General features: G+C 39.6%; 1 protein-coding gene across 4 annotated transcripts in view; it reads left to right on the top strand.

Annotated features, from left to right (window-relative positions):
* The window catches only part of GRIA4 (glutamate ionotropic receptor AMPA type subunit 4), a 666,530-nt gene that overhangs the window by 222,286 nt on the left and 428,141 nt on the right, over nt 1-16,103 (top strand). The window lies entirely within an intron of this gene.

Below are 16,103 nucleotides of genomic sequence, written 5' to 3'. Positions count from 1 at the left end.
TAACAAACATAGCTTAAAATGGTCAGTGTTTCAAGAGAAATGTATAGAGTAAGAAATGTATAGAGTAAGTAATGTATAGAGTAAGAAAGAACAAAAGAGGAGGGACCTCTAATTCAGCCTAAGGAAATCAGGGAAGGTTTGAAAGAAAATAAAATTTATGCATTATTAGGACTGATAATTATTCAGTTCAGTTCAGTTCAGTTCAGTTCAGTCTGTCAGTTTTGTACGACTCTTTGCGGCTCCATGAATTGCAGCACTCCAGGCCTCCCTGTCCATCAAACTCCTGGAGTTCAGTCAAACTCACGTCCATCGAGTCGGTGATGCCATTCAGCCATCTCATCCTCTGTTATCCCCTTCTCCTCATGCCCCCAATCCCTACCAGCATCAGAATCTTTTCCAATGAGTCAACATTTTGCATGAGGTGGCCAAAGAGCTGGAGCTTCAGTTTAAGCATCATTCCTTCCAAGGAAATCCCAGAGCTGATCTCCTTCAGAATGGACTGGTTGGATCTCCTTGCAGTCCAAAGGACTCTCAAGAGTCTTCTTCAACACCACAGTTCAAAGCATCAATTCTTCTGCGCTCAGCTTTCTTCACAGTCCAACTATCACATCCATGCATGACTACTGGAAAAACCATATCCTTGACTAGATGGAGCTTTGTTGGCAAAGCAATGTCTCTGCTTTTGAATATGCTATCTATGTTGGTCATAACGTTCCTTCCAAGGAGTTCAGTTCAGTTCAGTCTCTCAGTCGTGTCCGACTCTTTGCGACCCCATGAATCGCAGCATGCCAAGCCTCTCCGTCCATCACTAACTCTCGGAGTTCACTCAGACTCACGTTCATTGAGTCAGTGATGCCATCCAGCCATCTCATCCTCTGTCATCCCCTTCTCCTCATGCCCCCAATCTCTCCCAGCATCAGGGTCTTTTCCAATGAGTCAACACTTCGCATGAGGTGGCCAAAGTACTGGAGTTTCAGCTTCAGCATCATTCCCTCCAAAGAAATCCCAGGGCTGATCTCCTTCAGAATGGACTGGTTGGATCTCCTTGCAGTCCAGGGGACTCTCAAGAGTCTTCTCCAACACCACACTTCAAAGCTTCAATTCTTCAGTGCTCAGCTTTCTTCACAGTGCAACTCTGACATCCATACATGACCACTGGAAAAACCACAGCCTTGACTAGACGGACATTTGTTGGCAAGGTAATGTCTCTGCTTTTGAATATGCTATCTAGGTTGGTCATAACTTTTCTTCCAAGGAGTACACTTTTTTAATTTCAGGGCTGCAGTCACCATCTGCACTGATTTTGGAGCCCCCCAAAAATAAAACCTGACACTGTTTCCACTGTTTCCCCATCTATTTCCCATGAAGTGATGGGACCAGATACCACTATCTTCGTTTTCTGAATGTTGAGCTTTAAGCCAACTTTTTCGCTCTCCTCTTACATTTTCATCAAGAGGCCTTTTATTTCCTCTTCACTTTCTGCCATAAGGGTGGTGTCATCTGCATGTCTGAGGTTATTGATATTTCTCCCGGCAATCTTGATTCCAGCTTATGCTTCTTCCAGCCCAGCGTTTCTCATGATGTACTCTGCAAAGAAGTTAAATAAGCAGGGTGACAACATAAAGCCTTGACGTTCTCCTTTTCCTATTTGGAACCAGTCTAGTGTTTCATGTCCATTTCTAACTGTTGCTTCCTGACCGCATAACCGTCTTTTAATTTCATGGTTGCAATCACCATCTGCAGTGATTTGGAGCCCCAGAAAATAAAGTCTGACACTGCTTCCACTGTTTCCCCATCTATTTCTCATGAAGTGATGGGACTAGATGCCATAATCTTCTTTTTCTGAATATTGAGCTTTAAGCCAACTTTTTCACTCTCCTCTTTCACTTTCACAAGAGGCCTTTTAGTTCCTCTTCACTTTCTGCCATAAGGGTGGTGTTATCTGCATATCTGGCAGTCTTGATTCCTGCTTGTGCTTCTTCCAGCCCAGCATTTCTCATGATGTACTCTGCATATAAGTTAAATAAGCAGGGTGACAATATACAGCCTTGACGTATTCCTTTTCCTATTTGGAACCAGTCTCTTGTTCCACATCCAGTTCTAACTGTTGCTTCCTGACCTGCATATACGTTTTTCAAGAGACAGGTCAGGTGGTCTGATATTCCCATCAGGCCAAAATATATCAGGGTCTATGCCAAACATAAGTCTGGATGAAATTTCTACTTTAGACCACAACATCTTAGTAACATATATAACAAAGACTTACAGAATTATTTCTAATTCTATAATATAAAGCATACATTTTAAAAACAATTATAGAGCAACACCTACGTATGTATATACTACCATGTGTAAAATAGTTATTTTGCAGGAAACTGCTGTAACAGAGGGAGATCAGACTGATGCTCTGTGATGACCTAGAGTGGTGGTGGAGAAGGGTGGATGGGAAGAAGGATAAAGAAGGAGGGGATACATTATAGTTGATTCATGCTGTTTCATGGAAGAAACCAACAAAATATTGTAAAACAGTTCAGCTCAGTTCAGTCACTCAGTCGTGTCCGACTCTTTGACCCCATGGACTGGAGCATGCCAGGCCTCCTTGTCCATCACCAACTCCCAGAGTTTGCCCAAATTCATCTCCATTGAGTCGGTGATGCCATCCAACCATCTCATCCTCTGTTGTCCCCTTCTCCTCCAGCCTTCAATCTTTCCCAGGCTTGAGTCAGCCCTTCACATCAGGTGGCCAAATATTGGAGTTTCAGTTTCCACATCAGTCCTGAACACTGATGACTGATGTCCTTTAGTAGGGACTAGTTGGATCTCCTTGCAATCCAAGGGACTCTCAAGAGTCTTCTCCAATACCACAGTTCAAAAGCATCAATTGTTTGGCACTCAGCTTTCTTTATACTCCAACACTCACATCCATACATGACTACTGGGAAAACAATAGCCTTAACTAGATGCACCTTTGCTGGCAAAGTAATGTCTCTGCTTTTTTTTTAAATTTTTTATATAATATTAATATGATATGTTTAATATATTATTTATTTATTTATTTATTTATTAGTTTTACTTTATTTCACTTTAAAATACAGTATTGGTTTTGCCATACATTGACATGGATCCACCACTGGTGTACATGAGTTCCCAATCCTGAACCCCCCTCCCTTCTCCCACCCCATATCATCTCTCTGGATCATCCCCATGCACCAGCCCCAAATATCCTGTATTGAACATAGACTGGCAATTCGTTTCTTACAAGATAGTATATATGTTTCAATGCCATTCTCCCTAATCATCCCACCCTCTCTCTCTCCCTCAGAGTCTTCTTTTTAATATTCTGTGCAGGTTGGTCATAGCTTTTCTTTCAAGGAGAAAGTGTCTTAATTTCATTGCTGGAGTCACCACCTGCAGTGATTTTGGAGCCCAGAATAATAAAGTCTGTCACTGTTTCCATTGTTTCCCCATTTATTTCCCCTGAAATGATGGGGCCAGATGCCATGATCTTAGTTTTCTGAATGTTGAGCTTTAAGCCAACTTGTTCACTCTCCTCTTACACTTTCATCGAGTGGCTCTTTAGTTCTTCACTTTCTGCCATAATAGTGATGTCATCTGCATATCTAAGGTTGTTGATATTTCTCCTGGCAATCTTGATCCCAGCTTGTGCTTCATCCAGCACAGCGTTCCTCATGATGTAGCCTGCATATAAGTTAAATAACCAGGTTGACAATATACAGCCTTGAAATATTCTTTTTCCTATTTGGAACCAGTCTGTTCTTCCATGTCCAGTTCTAACTGTTGCTTCCTTACCTGCATACAGATTTCTCAAAAGGCAGGTCAACTAGTCTCTTATTTCCATCTCTTGAAGAATTTTGTGCAGTTAATTGTGATCCACACAGTCAAAGGCTTTGCCATAGTCAATAAAGCATAAATAGATGTTTTATTCTAGAACTGTATTAAGAAGAGGCAGCAAGAATACACAGAGGAAATGTACCAAAAAAAAAAAAAAATCTTGTTGACCCAGATAATCACAATGGTGTGATCGCTTACCTAGAGCCAGGCATTCTGGAATGCGAAGTCAAGTGGGCCTTAGGAAGCATCACTGCGAACAAAGCTAGCTGAGGTGATGGCATTCCAGTTGAGCTATTTCAAATCCTGAAAGATGATGCTGTGAAAGTGCTGCACTCAATACTTCAGCAAATTTGGAAAACTCAGCAGTGGCCACAGGACTGGAAAAGGTCACTTTTCATTCCAATCCCAAAGAAAGTCAATGCCAAATAATGCTCAAATTACCACACGATTGTTCTCATCTTACACGCGAGTAAAGTAATGCTCAAAATTCTCCAAGTCATGCTTCAACAGCATGTGAATCATGAACTTCTAGATGTTCAAGCTGGATTTATAAAAGGTAGAGGAACCAGAGAACAAATTGCAAATATCTGCTGGATCATCAAAAACATGGATGAGTAAAAGTAAAGCAATTATCCTCCAAACAAAAATAAATTAATTAAATAAAAAACAATTAAAAGTATTAGATATTTCAAATGTATATTGACTTTGCAGGCTTATATCTGAAAGACAGAATTGGGGAACTAAAAGCAATAATAATAAACAAGAGTGGGCTGTGGAGCTTTCCTTGAGAAGATTTTAATGTAATGTCTGAATGAGAACATTATTTTAAAGACATTGCCAACAAATGGCATGAAGTTGGAGTTAAGACTACCATGTGGTACATATACACAATGGAGTATTACTCAGCAGTTAAAAAGAATTCATTTGAATCAGTTCTGATGAGATGGATGAAACTGGAGCCGATTATACAGAGTGAAGTAAGCCAGAAAGAAAAACACCAATACAGTATACTAACATATATATATGGAATTTAGGAAGATGGCAATGACGACCCTGTATGCAAGACAGGAAAAAAGACACAGATGTGTATAACGGACTTTTGGACTCAGAGGGAGAGGGAGAGGGTGGGATGATTTGGGAGAATGGGAATTCTAACATGTATACTATCATGTAATTGAATCGCCAGTCCGTATCTGACGTAGGGTGCAGCATGCTTGGGGCTGGTGCATGGGGATGACCCAGAGAGATGTTGTGGGGAGGGAGGTGGGGGGGGGGGGGTCATGTTTGGGAACGCATGTAAGAATTAAAGATTTTAAAATTAAAAATAAATAAATAAATAAATAATAATAAAATAAAAAAAATAAACTAGGCTTTAGGGAAAGTGCATATTTTTAGTGGCTTGCAAGAGCTCTTTAGACAAAAATAATCATAATGATGGTCTCCCATGAGAATTTTTATACAATATCCTGCTCTCATGTAGAATTCCTATACAAAGTTATGCACTCTGAATTTTCTAAGAGTCCAGAAACTGAGAAATTCATGGATATTGCACATAACACGTGCACATACACATGCAACAGCACCACTATGGCCACCAAAAGTACAAATGCATTGACGTACTTGGCAGTGAATGAAGTGAGTGAGTGAAGTCGCTCAGTCGTGTCTGACTCTTTGTGACCCCGTGGACTGTAACCTACCAGGCTCCTCCATCCGTGGGATTCTCCAGGCAAGAATACTGGAGTGGGTTGCTATTGTGCTTGGCAGAGTAATGGCAAATTCGCTTTGGAGAAATGTTTCTCTGAAGCTGGTTTATGTAAATTCTCACAAACAGACTTTACTAAAATGAGCTCAGTATACAAAACTATGTAACTAGAAAGTTGACAACTCACCTTGAGCAAGCATTAGAATCCACAAAGTTCAGTTCAGTTCAGTCTCTCAGTCGTGTCTGACTCTTTGTGATCCCATGAATCACAGCATGCCAGGCCTCCCTGTCCATCACCAACTCACAGAGTTCACTCAGACTCACATCTTTCTAGTTAGTGATGCCATCCAGCCATCTCATCCTCTGTCGTCCACTTCTCCTCCTGTCCCCAATCCCTCCCAGCATCAGTCTTTTCCAGTGAGTCAACTCTTCGCATGAGGTGGCCAAAGTATTGGAGTTCCAGCTTCAGCATCATTCCCTCCAAAAAAAATCCAGGGCTGATCTCCTTCAGAATGGACTGGTTGGATCTCCTTGCAGTCCAAGGGACTCGCAAGAGTCTTCTCCAACACCACACTTCAAAAGCTTCAATTCTTCGGCACTCAGCTTTCTTCACAGTCCAACTCTCACATCCATACATGACCACTGGAAAAATTATAGCCTTGACTAGATGGAGCTTTGTTGGCAAAGTAACATCTCTGCTTTTGAATATGCTATCTAGGTTGGTCATAACTTTTCTTCCAAAGAGTAAAAGTCTTTTAATTTCATGGCTGCAATCACCATCTGCAGTGATTTTGGAGCCCAAGAAAAGAAAGTCTGACACTGTTTCCACTGTTTCCCCATCTATTTCCCATGAAGTGATGGGACCAGATGCCATGATCTTCGTTTTCTGAATGTTGAGCTTTAAGCCAACTTGCTTACTCTCTATTTTCACTTTCATCAAGAGGCTTTTTAGTTCCTCTTCACTTTCTACCATAAGGATGGTGTCATCTGCATATCTGAGGTTATTGATATTTCTCCCGGCATCTTGATTCCTGCTTGTGCTTCTTCCAGCCCAGCGTTTCTCATGATGTACTCTGCATAGAAGTTAAATAAGCAGGCTGACAATATACAGCAAAGAAGTGTTAAATTACCAAGGTTTCAGAAATATGAGATAGAGGCTATGATATGTTTAAAATGTTTAAACACATGAGGAACTACAACATTGAATAATAAAATGTATGACAAGAACACAGTTTCTAGGATAAAATGCTTAAATATCTTTGTGTTATTCAGATGGAATATGGATTTATTTATTAAATTTAGAATTTTACAACCAAGGCGGCAGTGTAGCCGACCCAAGCTTCTGTCTTCCCACAGAAAACAATAATTAAGGCAGTTGTCCTCAAACGAAAATAACTCTTGGAAAGCTCAGGAACTTCAGAAACACCACAGAGCAAAAATCTTAGTAGCCACACAAAAATGACAGGAGGAAAAATTTCATTTTGTCGCCATCATCCCTGCTCAGTGCCCAAAGGGGGCTCTCAACCTGAAAGAGTTCTCTTGGTCCGGTAAAGAATAGCAGGATGAGTGATCAGTTTCCCCAGTCTTTTAGGGAACTGCACAAAGTACCCACTGTGGATTTGCCATATCCAGAGACCAGAGATGCTGAAATATCTAGGAATAATGAAGAAGGGAAGGGGTTACCAATAATAGTCATGTGCAGAGATGACCTGGGTTCCAGGAGCCTGTTTGTTAGAGGATCACAGTAAGCTTCATGACTAAGGATCTCAACAGCCCTTAAAGACTTTGCAGACCAGCACAACTTTTGTCACTAGACCCCAGAAAGCTAGTCTACAGCAGACCCAAGCAGATTTCTCTGCTGACGAAACCAATTAGAACAACCATCACAGAGTCCCTGTATATTACATGGCTGAAATTTTTGTCCTGCACATTTTCACATTAACAGATGCCAGTTGCTTGATTCCCTTGCTGCTTTCTTTCTTCCTCTTTTGCCAACCCCAAGATCTGTACTAGCATTCAGACCCAGCCTGTGCAGTTACATGCATGCAGGATGCCAGCCTGGATCCCTATAGCCAACTCCCACTGCTGTGTTCACACCCATTATTAGCTCCTATAGCCATATAAGTGTCCACCAAAAGCCAAGGTCCCAATTCCTGCTGTGGGCTCAGATCTGGCCCTGACCTTTCTCACTGGCCTGCACTGCAGTTGGTTACCTACAGCTTGTCCTAGTAGGACAGCTTGTCCAACAACCTGCGCAATCCTTGCCCTGATTCCCATCACCAGCTGCCACCCCATCACGCATGCACTTGCAGTTAGCCCATGCTGTCACATGACTACATGCGAACAACCTGGGCTTCCAAAACTGCTAGTGTTCTTGCAGCTAGCTCTGGATCCTGCTTCCAGACTCAGCTCTCACTACTGTATGTGCTTATTCAGACAGCCAAGGATATAAACACCGTTGGTTCTAGTCACCACTGTCACCTTCCCTTGACCCTTGCTACTGGATCTGAAGATGCTGTGAGAACCCCAGTAACCTTAGTGGCCACTGTGCAATCACCCCCACAGCTATTACTAAGGACCATGCAGTTTTCAATGTCATAGACCCCAGCTGCCTGAGCTGATGAGGGAAACATGACAGCACAAAAGGAACACAGTAAATATCCAGTAATTGACCACAAGAAAATGATGATCCATGAATTGCCTGACAAAGAATGCAAAATAATTTTCTAAGGGTTCTCAACCACAGGAGGAGACAGATAAGCAATTTAAAGAATTCAGGAAAGCAATACCAAGAAATGAGTTCAAAAACAAAAGTAGAAATAGAAAATATAAAAAGAACTAAATAGGAACCTTGGAGCTCAGAAAATATCATGACTCACTGGAGGACTCAATAGAAAGTTTCAACAGCAAGCTCAACTAACAAGAGGAAGAATCAGTGAGCCTGAAGACACACTACTTGTAAATATCCAATTGGACTAACATTTTTAAAAAAGGAGGAAAGAAAGAAAATGAAGAAAACCTATAAGACTTATGAGATACCATAAGATAAACAGTTTATGAATTATGGGATTTCTGGAAGAAGAGAAGAAAATAGGAACTGAAAACTTACTTAAAAAATAATGATTGAAAATTTCGCAGATCAAGGACAAGATTGGGACATTCAAGATCATTCAAGATCACAGGTCACTAAATTCAACTTGAAGGTGTCCTATCCTTTCACCTATTTATTGTATTTTCTCCCTTCTTTTTTGATATCTTGAAATGTCTGTACTGTCATTGCTCTCAGTTCTTTTTCAGATAGGTTGCCTGTTTTCTTTTCACTAATTCCGTCTTAGAATTTTTTACCTTGCTCCTCCATCTGTAACATATACTTTCGTCCCTTCGTTTTTTTGGATAGGTAGGATTGTGTTTCTGTCTTAATAGTTGTTTGGCCTGAGGTTTCTAGGAGTGGGATTTGCAGGCAGTTGGGTAGAGCTGAGTCTTTGTGTTAAGATGTGAACCTCTAGGATATCTCACTCAGATTACTATTCCCAGGGTCCTGACATACTTTGTCACTCCAGCAGTTTGGATTCAGTACTACCACCTCAGGGGCTCAGGAATGATTTCTGCACTGTAAACTGGGATCCCACAAGTTGTGGAGTGTGGAAAAGCAAAAAAAAAAAAAAAAAAAAAAAAAGAGAGAGTGAGAGAGAGAGAAAAGAAAGGAGCGTCAACATATATACACTATTATGTATAAGATGGATAGCTGTTGAGAAGCTGCTGTGTAGCACAGGGAGTCCAATCTGGCACTCTGTGATGACCTGGAGCAATGAGATGGGGGAAGGGAAGGGAGGCTTTGGAAGGAAGGATGTATGTATACTTATGATGTACATGTAGGTATACGTATGTATACTTTGTGTTGCTGTATGGCAGAAACCAACACAACATTGTAAAATATATTTTAGAAAAAATAAAAATAAAAGACTTGAATAGGCATTTCTCTAAAGACAAATTGATACATAAAAATATGCTCAACATTAGAGAAATCAATCAATCTGGGAAATGCAAATCAAAAGCACAATGTGATATCACTTCATACCTGTTAGAATGGCTATTATCAATAAGACAAATGATAATTGTGTAAAAAGTAAAACTATAGAAGATGTGGAGAAAAAGGAACACTCAGACTTTGTGGGGGGCAGGGAGGATACAAATTGGTATAGCCACTATAGATAACAGCATAGAGGCATTTTCAAAAATTAAAATAGTACGACCATATGATTCATTAATGTCACTTTTGGGTGTATATCTGAAGGGAATGAAATCACTATCTCAAAGAGATATCTACACAGCCATGTTAACTGCAGCATTTGTACATGCTTATTATACAGTGGCCAATGTAAGGAAACAAACTAAGTGTTCACTCTAGGGTGAATAAATAATATAGACATATAATATTTTTATGAAATTTTATGAATTGATGCAAAAGTATAATATTTAGCACCAAACTGAAAGCCAGTATCTTAGATTTGAGTTCCAAATCACTTCAACTTTTTTTTCAGTAAAGTGTATAATAAAAATTAATTGAACCAGATTACTGGATTACTTAGTACATAAAAACTGAGAGTGGGCCAACTTGCATGAAAAATCCACTTGATTTTACATGAAAATCAAAGGAACAGGAAAGTATGAAATAAGAAATTTACTTAGTAACTCCAAGCTATATGCCAAATTATTAATACTTACATAAATATATCCAAATCTTGGTGGAACTTTCATGAAGTTAAGGTCCAGTCCAGCAACACTTTTATTAGGTGTTTTAAATTAAAGAACTTTATTGAGTTCAAATTGAAAATATCCATGTTAAACTATGATGTTTCTCATAACTTCCAGGAAAATTATAGCAAGTTATTTTGTCAGAACAAGCTTTCTACATTAGTGAATCTACTCAATTAATCAACTTCTAGTTCCTAATGAATACAGATTAGAATTGAATATTCTTTCTTGGTAGAATTTCTTTATAAACCCTAATGCAAACATTCATGAAAATAATTGGTATTTGTTATGCAGAATCTGAATACTTGGTTTTCAATGGACTGTGGTATTTTACTCTCTAATCCTTTTGTGCTCGTATTAAACACTACAACACAAATATAGAAAATTTGTGTTCATAAGATCAGCTACTTACTAATTGCCTCATATATACTCATAAGATGATAGACTTACATGCATGATCATTTGCTCAGTCCTGTTCAACTCTTTGAGAACTCATGCACTGTGGACCACCAGGCTTCTCTGCCCATAGATTGTTCAGGGAAAGAATACTGGAGTGGATTACAATTTTCTTTTTTTCTTTTTTTTTGAAGATTATGAAATTGTTTTAATTCAGACAAAAGGAAGACATTTTTAAACATTTTCACATTTAGATGTGTTTTTCTCACATTAACCAGGTTTGTGTGTTTTTTTTTTCCCTGAAAAAATAAGGGGAAACAACAGTGGTAAGGTTTCACTAAATATGCAAAAGCAAAAAGATTATGGAGGGGGTATTAAAACATGTTTACATAATATATGAGACAATAAAGGATGTAAATATTTGAGAAAAGCAATAAAAATGCATGATTTTGCAAGGTAGCTTTGGTCAGTGGGTTTTTTAAAATTCTTTATTCATTTATTATTTTTGGCTATGCTGGGTCTTCGTTGCTGTATATGGGCTTTTCTCTAGTTGTGGTAAGCAAGAACTTTTCATTTCATTGTCCTCTCTTGTTGCAAAGCAGGGACTCTAGGGCACATGGGCCTCAGAATTTTTGGCACATGGGCTCAGTAGTTGTGGCTCTCGAGCTTACAATTTTCTACTCCAGGGGATCTTTTCGACACAAGGATCAACTTGTCCACATCTCTTGAGTTTCCTGCATTGGCAGGTGGATTGTTTACCATTGAGCCACCTGGGAAGTCCAGTCTTAAATACATTATCTCATATGATCCTTGACATTTTATATATTCATTGTTGTGGTTGTTCAGTTGCTCAGTCATGCCTGACTATTTGCAACCCCATGGACTACAGCATGCCAGGCTTCCCTGTCCTTCACTATCTCCTGGAGCTTGTTCAAACTCATGCCCATGGAATCAGTGATACCATCCAACCATCTCATCCCGTCATCCACTGCTACTCCTGTCTTCTATCTTTCCCAGCATTAGGGTCTTTTCTAATGAGTCAACACTTCACATCATGTGGCCAAAGCACTGGAGCTTCAGTTTCAGCATCAGTACTTCCGTTGAGTATTCAGGACTGATTTCCTTGAGGATTGATCTCCATGCAGTCCAAGGTACTCTCAAGAGTCTTCAACCAAGTTCAAAAGCATCAATTCTAGGTGCTCAGCTTTCTTTGTGGTCGAACCATCACGTCCATACATGATTTCTGGAAAAAACATAGCCTTGACTAGATGGACCTTTGCTGCAAAGTAATATCTTTGCTTTTCAATATACTGTCTAGATTTGTCACAACGTTTTATTTCAAGGAGCAAGTGTCCTTTAAATTCATGGCTGCAGTCACCATCTGCAGTGATTTTGGAGCCCAAGAAAAAACAGTCTTTAATTGTTTCCATTGTTTTCCCATCTATTTGTCATGAAGTGATGGGACCAGATGCCATGATCTTAGTTTTTTGAATGTTGAGTTTTAAGCCAGACATTTTAACTCTCCTCTTTCACCTTCATCAAGAGTCTCTTTAGTTCTCCTTTGCTTTCTGCCATAAGAGTGGTGTCATATTCATATCTGAGGTTACTGATATTTCTCCATGCAATCTTGATTTCATCTTGTGTTTCATCCAGCCCAGAATTTTACATGACAATTCTTCATATTAGTTAAATAACCAGAGTGACAATATACAGCCTTGGCATACTCCTTTCCCAATTCGGAACCAGTCTATTGTTCCATGTCCAGTTCTAACTGTTGCTTCTTAACCTGAGTACAGTTTTCTCGGGAGGTAGGTAAAGTTTCCTGATATTCCCATTTCTTTAAAATTTGTCCACAGTCTGTTGTGATCTACACAGTCAAAGGCTTTAGTGTAGTCAATGAAATAGAAATAAATGTTTTCTTGGAATTCTCTTGACTTTTCTATGATCCAACTGAAATTGGAAATTTGGACTGTGGCTACTCTGCCTTTTCTAAATGCACCTTGAACATATGAAAGTTTTCAGTTCACATACTGTTGAAGCCTAACAAGAATAATTTTGAGCATTACTTTGCTAGCATATGAAATGAGAGCAATTGTGCAGTAGTCTGAACATTCTTTGACATTGCCCTTCTTTGGGACTGGAATGAAAACTGACCTGTTTCTGTCCTGTGGCCAGTGCTGAGTTTTCCAAATTCCCTGGCATACTGAATGCAGCACATTCACAGCATCATCCTTTTAGGATTTAAATAGCTCAGCTGGAATTCAGTCACCTCCACCAGCTTTTTTTGTAGTGATGCTTCCTAAGGCCTGCTTGACTTCACACTCCAAAATATCTGGCTCTAGGTGAGTGATCACACCATCGTGGTTATCTGGTCTTTATGATCTTTTCTGCATAGCTCTTCTGTATATCCTTGACACCTCTTCTTAATATCGTCTACTTCTGTTAGGTCCATACCGTTTCTGTCCTTTATTGTGCCCATCTTGCTTTAAATGTTCCCTTGGTATCTCTAATTTTCTTGAAAACCTCTCTAGTCTTTCCTATTCTATTTTTTCCCTCTATTTCTTTGCATTTATCTTGTAGGAAGACTTTCTTATCTCTCCTTCCAATTCTTTGGAACTCTGCATTCAGATGGTTATATCTTTCCATTTCTCCTCTGTCTTTCACTTCTCTCTCTCTCCCTTTTTTTTTTTCCAGCTATTTGTAAGGCCTCCTCAGACAACCATTTTGCGTTTCTTTTTCTTGGTGATGGCTTTAATCACTACCTTCTGTACAATGTTATGAACCTCTATCCATAAATCTTCAGGCAGTCTATCTATCAGATCTAATACCTTGAATCTATTTGTAACTTTCACTGTATAATCATATGGGATTTGATTTAGGTCATACCTGGATGGCCTATTAGATTCCCCTACTGTCTTAAATTTAAGTCTGAATTTTGCAATAAGAAGTTCATGAACTGAGCCACAAAAACACCTGATTTTTGTTGTTGTTGTTGTTGCTGACTGTATAGAGCTTCTCCTTCTTCGACTGCAAAGAATATAATCAATCTGATTTCAGTACCAAACATCTGGTGTTGTCCTTATGTACAGTCAGCTCTTGTGTTGTTGGAAGAGGGGGTTTGTTATGACCAGTCCAGGGTATTCTCTTGGCAAAAGTCCATTACCTTTTGCCCTGCTTCATTTTTTACTCTAAGACCAAACTTGCCTGTTACTCCAGGTATCTCTTGACTTCCTACTTTTACACTGTGGTCCCTATGATGAAAAGGACATCTGTTTTGGGTGTTATTTCTGGAAGGTCCTGTACATCTTCATAAAACCATTCGACTTCAGCTCCTGTTCATTAATGTTTGGGGCATAGACATGTAAACTGTGATATTGAATAATTTGCCTTGAAAATGAACAGATATCATTCTGTTGTTTTTGAGATTGCACCCAAGTACTGCTGCAGCCAGAGCCCCTGTCCCCTGGCATGTCACTGCTGAACTGTGCCTCCACAGAAGATACTCACATACTCGAAGGCAGATCTGGCTCAGTCTCTTGTTTAGGTCACTTCTCCATTTCCTGGGTCCTGTTGCACAGAACAAATTGTTTGCACCCTCCGAGAGTCACTGGTGGGTCTGTGATTTGATTTTAAACACAATTGCACCCCTCCTACTGTCTTGTCTGGGCTTCTCTTTTGCCCAATGTCAGTTCTATCTTAGTCTTATTTGGATGAGCATAGACTGCGGTCCCTTAGTTGAGCTTTAATTTTTGTGGAACATGCATGTATCTCTTGGAGAACATCATCTAAAGAAAATCAATAGCACTTTTATTTTAATTGTTACCCTCTTCCAATTTAATTAAATCTCTTAGACTCCATCCCCAATTTCAAGACACACAATAGAAAAGAATAAAAGAAACATTTCCAGATTTTATTAATTTATCTTATATAATTATTCTTCATAATTTCCTAAATCCCAGATATAGAACATAGATACAAATGTTATCAGGATTGCTATTTTTTTCAAGAGCCTATTACTGCAAGTTTCTTATATTTCACAAGGAATTATCCCACTATCCAACATTTTAGGCTTCTTAATGAATTTATCAGTTAAATCTGTAAGCTAATTTTTCTATAACTTAAAAAGTTCTTAAGCTAGCTATATGAACCCAGAAGAAATAGGCCTTTAGCCATATTTGGAATTCAAACATTCTTGATTTACTGTATATACAAAAAAGAGTGTCCTTTAATGCAGGTCTGTATCCATTAAATTTTAATTTAAAATTCATCCAAGTTTGAAAGCAGTCATATCAAAAGAGGGATCAGAATATGATTTTGCAAGAATCTTGAGAAAAGTTTTTTGGTTTGGTTTTTTTTTTTTTTTTTTCTCTTTATGAATTGGCCTTCTTGTCCTTGTGACAACTGAGAGCATGGGAAAGAAAGGTCAAGACGAGCCTGAGAACTTATTTACCTGAAGTTCTTTTAAATACTTCAGGAAAACTTGGTTCCATTGGGTTTGAGAATTGCTTCCACCTAGAAGCTACACAGTAGCTCAGCTGGTGAAGAATCTGCCTGCAATGCAGGAGACTCCGGTCCTATTCCTGGGTTAGGAAGATCCCCTGGAGAAGGGATAGGCTACCAACTCCAGTATTCTTGGGCTTCCCTGGTGTCTCAGATGGTTAAAGAATCTGCCTATAGTGTGGGTAGACCTAGGTTCTATCCCTGGGTTAGGAAGATCCCCTGGAGGAGAGCATGGCAACCTACTCCAGTATTCCTGCCTGGAGAATCCCCATGGAAAGAGGAGCCCTGGCGGACGGCTGTCCATGAGGTCACACATGACTGAGCGGCTAAGCATGCACATGCGCAGAAACTACACAACTGGCTACAATTCCACTAACCTTCTAGGATAGCACAATAGTGACTTTTCAGATAGAATAACCTCTTGTTTTCAAATGTAAATCAAGAGAACTCTAAAGTTGTGGTAAAAACTGAAACCTACCTTGCAAAAGAAAACAAAAAAGTAATAATTTAGACTAAGTAGCAAAAGCAATCTAATTCAAAATAGAAAAGACCAATAAATGCATATGGTTTAAGAAGGATAGCACTGCTGCTACTGCTGCTGCTGCTAAGCCGCTTCAGTCTTGTCCGACTCTGTGCGACCCCATAGACTGCAGCCCACCAGGCTCCCCTGTCCCTGGGATTCTCTAGGCAAGAACACTGGAGTGGGTTGCCATTACCTTCTCCAAAGCATGAAAGTTAAAAGTGAAAGTGAAGTCACTCAGTCCTGTCTAACTCTTAGCGACCCCATGGACTGCAGCCCACCAGGCTCCTCCGTCCATGGGATCTTCCAGGCAAGAGTACTGGAGTGGGGTGCCATTGTCTTCTCCGATGAATAGACCACAGACAGCAGGTTCCTGTA

The sequence above is a fragment of the Ovis canadensis genome, chromosome 15 (genome assembly GCF_042477335.2).
Source record: "Ovis canadensis isolate MfBH-ARS-UI-01 breed Bighorn chromosome 15, ARS-UI_OviCan_v2, whole genome shotgun sequence".
NCBI lineage: Eukaryota > Metazoa > Chordata > Mammalia > Artiodactyla > Bovidae > Ovis > Ovis canadensis.
The sequence above is the reverse complement of the archived record's forward strand: the minus strand, read 5'-3'. Positions and strand labels throughout refer to the sequence as shown.